A 7,697-nucleotide genomic window follows, 5' to 3' on the forward strand; every position below is an offset into this window, starting at 1 on the left:
TGGCAAGATTCCAAAACAGGAGTGCTTTGGTGTACAGAATTTCTGTCCTTAACCTTGACTATGAACTACAGTTAGGAATTCAAAATGAGATACAAGTGCCTTCTTAAGAAATACTCCACAGTGCTGTGCTTCTTGAAACTTAATGTGTTTAATGAATCAGGAAATGTGCACATCAGGGTTGTATCCTTTCACCATGCTTATTCAATCTGTATGCTGAGATATAATTTGAGAAGCTGGACTATATGAAGAAGAACATGGCACCAGGATTGGAGGAAGATTCCTTAGCAACCTGTGATATGCAGACAATACAACCTTGCTTGCTGAAAATGAAGAGGACTTGAAGCACTTACTGATGACCATCAAAGACCACAGCCTTCAGTATGAATATAAGGTATATTCAATATTCCATAATTCAAATGCATCAATTCTTCTTTGGTCTCCCTTATTCCTTGTCCAGCTTTCACATGCGTATGAGGAGATTGAAGATACCATGGCTTGGGTCAGGTACACCTTAGTCCTCAAAGTGACATCTTTGCTTTTTAATACTTTAAAAAGGTCTTTTGCACCAGATTTGTGCAACACAATACATCATTTAATTTCTTGACAGCTGCTTCCACATGCGTTGATTGTGGATCCAAGTAAAATGAAATCCTTGACCACTTCAATCTTTTCTCCATTTATCATGATGTTTATTGGTGCAATTGTGAGAATTTTTGTTTTCTTTCTGTTGAAGTATAATCCACACTGAAGGATGCAGTCTTTAATCTTCAGTAAGTGCTTCAAGTACTCTTCACTTTCAGCAAGCAAGTTTGTGTCATCTGCATATCGAAGGTTGTTAGTGAATCTTCCTCTGTCCTGATGTCACGTTCTTCTTTGTCTAATCCAGCTTCTTGGAGCTCAGCATGCAAATCAAATTAGTATGGTGAAAGAATACAACCCTGGTGCACACCTTTTCTGATTTTAAACCATGCAGTATGCCTTTATTCTGTTTGAATGACTGCCTCTTTACCTATATACAGGTTCTTCGTGAGCACAGTTAAGTGTTCTGTAATTACCATTCTTCAAAATGTTATCCATAATTTGTTATGATCCGCACAGTAGAATGCCTTTGCACATTCAAGAAAACACAGGGAAACATCTTTCTGGTATTCTCTGCTTTCAGCCATGATCCATCTGACATCAGCAATGATATCCCTCGTTCCAGGTCCTCTTCTGAATCCAGCTTTAATTTCTGGCAGTCCCCTGTTGAGGTACTGCTGGAACTGTTCAGAATTATCTTCAGCAAATTTTTACTTACATATGATATTGTTCAATAATATCCACATTCTGTTGGATCACTTTACTTTGGAATGAGCACAAATATGGATACTTTCCAGTAGGTTGGCCAGGTAGCTGTCTTACAACTTTCTTGGCATAGACGAGTGGGTGCTTTCAGCATTACATCTGTTTGTTGAAACATCTTAATCGGTATTTTGTCAATTCCTGGAGCTTTGTTTTTAGCCTATGGCTTCAGTCCAGCTTGGGCTTCCTCCTTCAGTACCATCAGTTCTTGATCATATGCTACTTCCTAAAATGGTTTAATGTTAACCAATCTTTTTGAATTGTTTATTTGGAATACAGTGACTCTCTGTATTCCTTTCATCTTCTTTTGGGAAAAACTTAGCCCTAGAGTAAATGTATCTCAGGTCCTGCCTAACAATGTTTAAAGTCCAGATTCGAAGGGGTCAATCTTTTAAAATAACTTGACCGTGTCTCAGCACAAAGCTTGAGAATATTACTAGAAAAAAAAAAAAAATCCTGTACCTGACAAGGTCAAATTGACAATGTCTGGCATCCGGTAAAAATTACTGGGTATGCCAAGGACCAGGGAAATACAACATATAATGAGCCAGAATCAATCAAAAGCGACTCAAATGACACAAAATGATAAAATATATAGACAAAAACATTAGAACAGATGTTATGACTATATTCCATATGTTTAAGGAAGTGAAAAAAATTGAACATATTGGGAATGATTAAAAAAATGAATAAAAGAATGATTGAAAAAAAAAAGACCAAAACTTGCTCTAAATACAGAAACAAGGCAAAGACATTCTGAGAAGTACAGAAAACCAAGGAACCTCATTATATCCCTTCTTACTTCTGTTGCTTCCCTGTGTTAGCCAGCACTTATGGTGAAAATAATGACATAGAAGGAAATAGAGAGATCCATCATTCCTTTTCATTTTAATCCTTCCTTATTCACCACTAAGCTGAAGATGGAGAGTGTTGGGAGTATGTACATGTATCAAGATGAGAAATAAAAACAGTTGAGTAAGTTTTGTGCAGTTTTTTTTCCCACTGTTCTCCTAAGAAATACATATGCATATATTTAGTGTGAGTTACTAACTATAAATTGTGTAATCTCCTATTTGCATTTAAAACTTCCATTGAATAATAAAAGGACAGATGGTGAAATTCATGCCAGTAATTTTAGTTCAGTATTTTCTTCACATAGAATATCAAATATCAAAAAAAACAACAAAACACCATGACAAGCTAAGGGGGAGACTGAGGAAGGAAAGAAAAACATTGAGCTTTAATACCTTTAAAAGAAATTTATCTCTTCTTTTTGATAATAGTTTCCATATTTTTAGTTTGTACCAGGCCCCACAAATTATCTAGCCACCCCTGAAGACAATCTGTGTTGCATGGGAATGCAGGTCACAAGGAATCGTGGGAGAGAGAGGTTTCAAAGGGTCAGAGAAAACATTTGGAAGTGAGAGATATATTCATTATTTTTCACTGTGGTGATAGTTTTATGAGGGCATACATATGTTGTTGTTGTTGTTAGGTGCCATCAAACTGATTTTGACTCAAAGTGACTCCATGAGACTCTACAGGGTTTTCTTGGCTGTAATCTTTATGGAAGCAGATCTCCTAGTCTTTCTCCCATGGAGCCTCCGGGTGGGTTTGAATCGCCAGCCTTTCAGTTAACAGTCAAGCTCTTAATTGTTTGTGCCACCAGGGCTCCTTGTTAAGACTTCCAAAATTTTATACTTTCAACATGTGTAGTTTATTGTAAATCAGCTTTACCTCAATATGGATGCAACAAAAACACTGCTTATCATATAACTTAGTTCTTGTTTGAAAGAAATGAAAAATTAAAAAGCCTGTATCACAAAGAACTTATGATATTAACTGTATTTTTGAAGCTAAAGAAAATATGAGAGCCCTGAAGGTGTAGTGGTTAAGAGCTCTGCTGCTAACCAAAAGGTTGGCAGTTCAAATCTACCAGTTACTCCTTAGAAACTCTGTGGGGCAGTTCTATGCTGTCCTACAGGTCACTGTGAGTTGGAACCAACTCTACTGCACCTAACAACAACAAAGAAAATATAATGTAATATATAATGTGTAATTATTATTATAATGTATAATTGGAATATATCCAAAGCTTCTGAGTAAAATGTATGTGCATATGTCATACTTTACTTTTCATAAAATAATTTTAAATAATTTGATTAATGGCATTTTCTGAAACTTACAAAATGGCCTTGAATATATCCCATGCATTACTTCTTAAACATAGTTAAAGCAATTTAGCTTTTTTTTGATTTTGTTAAATTTTAGTTAATGATTCAATAAATAGTTAGCAACAGCAATAATAGTATGGGATTAAAGTTTTCAGTTGTTGTTGTTGTTAGCTGCTGTGATGTTGACTCCAACTCATGGCAACCTTGTGTACAACAGAAGTGTTGCCTGGTCCTGCATCATCCTCATGATCACCAGCATGTTCAAGTCCCTCTTTGTGGTGGTTGTGCCAACCTATCTCACTGAGAGTCTCCCTTGCCCTTGTTGGCCCTCTACTTTGCCAAACACGATGTCTTCCTGTAGTGATCGATCCCACCTGCATCTAAGGCAAGTCTGACAATGGTCTGCTGTGATCCATAAGGTTTCCACTGGCTGATTTTAAGAAGTAGATTATCAGGCCTTTCTTCTTAGCCTGTCTTAGTCTGGAAGCTCCACTGAAACCTGTCCACCATGGATGACCCTGCTGGTATTTGAAATGCTGGTGGTATAGCTCCCAGTGTCATAGCAACACGCAAGCTACCAAGGCACAACAAACTGACGGACGGGTGGTGGAAGTTTTCTATGAACCTGTTGAATTAAATAAAGGCAGGTACAGTTGAAGTTTCTTTTCTTAACCTACACTGTTCGACACTGAAAACACTATCGCTTAAAAATTTGAGAAGAGGAGAATAGCGTAGTATATGGTTCCCAGACTTTTCACCATCCACGACACTTATTTTTCAGCATGTACTCTACATGGTGAATGACAGGTCTTCCTAACAAAATGTTTTTACCTGATTAAATTTTGTTTCCACATTTTTCCTTTTCAAAGACAAATGTTTTTATGATCAATCTAGTCTTATCATTACAACAATTACCCTAAATTGATGTAATTCCAACCAAAAATATAAAAAAAAAATGAAAAGGTCACTGCTTCTATTATGTTATGAAGACAGTTGGAATTTGTCTTTTGGGCTTTTTGAAGTACTGGAGATCAATTTGAAAGTAACAGGATACAATTCAGGAGATAGGATAGTCTTCAATCAAGACAGCTTCCAACAAAGATAGCTTTCAGCTCCTTCTCAAGTGTGCCCACAGGCAGGCCTTTCTCTTGACCATGCCAGCTGGTGAAACTTCTTTTGGCTGTACCAGCCAGCAGGCCCTTCTCTAGGCCTCTACCCTGCTCAGGCAACTGTTACAACTCTTTAGCTCTGCCAGCAAGTACCTGGAGGTAACTTCCCCGCCAGTGAGCCTCCTGCTCAAAGGCACTCAGCTCCCTCTAGCTGTATGCCACACTGTAGCTGTCTGCCAGTCCCTTGGTTCTCGCCACTCATACTGCTGCTGCCATTTCTCTTCCACTGGGTTCTGCTATGGTTGCTGCCATTTCTTGCCATCTCACATCCTCTTTAGCGTCGTGGCTCTCTCTCTCTCTCCCAGGTCTAGGAGGTTCTCGGTGCAGGGACCTCAGGTCTAAAAGATGTGCTCAGCTCCAGGATCTTCTTGATGGTAGCGAGGTCCCTCTTCAACCTCTGTGGGATTTGTCTTTATATTCAATTTCAAGGCATAGCTCTCCCAGCCAGACCACGAACTGGCCAGTCCCCTGGGTAGACCACAATCACTAATTTGCATAGTAATTGACCAACTCCCACAAGGTCACTTAATCCAATACAGTGGTTTTATGCACCTTGTCTGCATAGTATACTGACCAAGTCACTTGCAAGAGAGTAGCCCAGGCAGTCATTTTTGGCAGAATTATAAAGCCAAGACCAGAAAGGTTATATATAGTTGTGCTACAACTATATATAGTGGTAAATATATCTATATCTATATACATCTGTATATAACTGTGTCTGTCTATCTATCTATCTATCTATCTATCTATCTATCTATCTATCTATCTATCTATCTATCTATCTATCTATCTATCTATCTATCTATCTATCTATCTATCTATCTATCTATCTACTATCTATCTATCAACTATCTATCTATCTATCTATCATCTATCTACACATATTGTTATTAGCTGCTGTTCAGTCAGTTCTGACTCATGGCGACCCCATGTGTCCAGAGTAGAACTTTTCAAAGCGCTGACCTTTTAGAAGCCAGACCCGTTTTCCAAATTTCCTCTGTGTAGGTTTGAACCATCAACCTTTCAGTTAATAGTTGAGCATTAACCCCAACCGGAGATTTATATTTATGTGTGTTATATATATATATACATAAATTAAGTTGGCATTTTACTTTCCAACCTTCCTATTAAACTGTGCTCGGTTATTTGAAATCTCTGGCTAAAAATCTCTGGCTAGTGGTGCATTATTTTTCTCACTGAACGATAAATCACACAAGGCCTTTTATGCATCTAAATAATGGCACTGCTCTTCCTATCCTTTTGAAAGATATGCCTTGGCATGCACATTTTTTCCCTTGAAGCTAGCAGATCTAAGGATAGATATTTTATACTACTTTAAAACTGTAGGAAAAAATGATAGAAAATTTAATGTAATTTATTGTGGTCCCAATTCTATTTTCAAAAGTTTTCTAAATTTTTTTTTCTTTTTTTAGTATCCTCTTGTAATTCATAAAAGATTGATTTTCTCCTTAACGAAAGTAGGCATGCTCAGCTTTCTTATGGCTATTCAGCTGATACTTTTCACACTGCTGTTCCAATTTATTAAGGATGAAGAGTGACAGCATGGCTCAGACCTTCAATATTTTTGCTTTTCTTTTTATTATTGATAGAGAATGAATTTAACTAAGGCTACAAACCAAGTCCCTATTCTATAGCATAATTTTTCAACCTGTCTTCATGAGAAATTAGTCTGGATTGCAGATAAGTAGAATTGCACTAAACATCACTTTTTCACTGTTTTATCTAAAATACCTTATAATTGTTTTTAATTATATTGTGTCTCTACAACACCAGAATACTTGATAAGAAGTTAAAAAAGTGTAGACTAATTGTTAAAAGTGGTGTTTGTGCTGTATAGACAAGCAGTGTTAAGGTTCAGTGGCACTTTAATCTGAAATTTTGATCAATTTCTCCATACTCTCCCCACACTAAGTTCTATATGATCTATATTTTTTTAATTACAGGAAGCTATAGGTTCACTATGGTTTGGAACCGACTTGATGCACATAACAACAACAACATATCAGTATTGGAGCCCTGGTGGCACAGTGGTTAAGAGCTCAGGCTGCTAACTTAAGGGTGACAGTTTAAATTTACCAGTCGCTCCTCGGGGATCTTATACAGCAGTTCTACTCTGTCCTGTAGGGTTGCTGGGAATCAGAATCCACTCAACGGCAATGGGTTTGGTTTCGGTTTTTTACCAGTATTATTTTGTGGTCTTTTCAGCACACGGTAAGATAATAGGAAGTACAAAAAAGAATTCAGACTTCCCCGGAACAGGAAAAGATTCTTTTTTTATTTCTAAAGAAACTGTTGGCACATCAGGTTGATATAGCCATTGGGTAAGATTATTCCAGAAAGTATGGGAGAGAATTAAAAAAAAAGTTAAATAATTATAAATGGCTACAAGATTGTTGTTAGGTGCTATGTAGTTAATTTGGACTCTTAGTGACCCCAAATGACAGGGTAGAACTGCCACATGTAGTTTTCTTGGCTGTAATCTTTATGGAAACAGATTGCCGGGCTTTTCTCCTATGAAGCCTCTGGGTGGATTTGAACCACCAACCTTTCACTTAGCAGTCAAGTGCTTAACTGTTATACCCACCAGGGCTTTTGGTGCTATAAGATTGTTGTTGTTGTTGTTGTTGTGTGCCATCAAGTGGATTCCAACTTACAGCAACCCTATATGGCAGAGTAGATCTATCCCATAGGCTTACCTAGGCTGATATCTTTACGGGAGCGTATCTCTAGGTCTTTTCTTCTGCAGAGCCACTGGTGGGTTCGAATCTCTGACTTTTTGGTTAGCAGCTGAGCCCTTAACCATTGTACTACCAGAACTCCTTGCTACAAGATTAGAGATCCCTATAAAGGGTCCCAACAGAGGGTCATACAACATCTGTGAGAACACTTCCAGTCAGAGGGGTATTTTTACATTAAAAAGTAAACTGTTGAGAACAATTTTTACCATAAAAAGTTATATCCAATGAGAAATTAATTCAACATTTATTAAAAA

This window comes from Elephas maximus, chromosome 5, assembly GCF_024166365.1.
Source record: "Elephas maximus indicus isolate mEleMax1 chromosome 5, mEleMax1 primary haplotype, whole genome shotgun sequence".
In the NCBI taxonomy this organism is placed as follows: Eukaryota; Metazoa; Chordata; class Mammalia; order Proboscidea; family Elephantidae; genus Elephas; species Elephas maximus.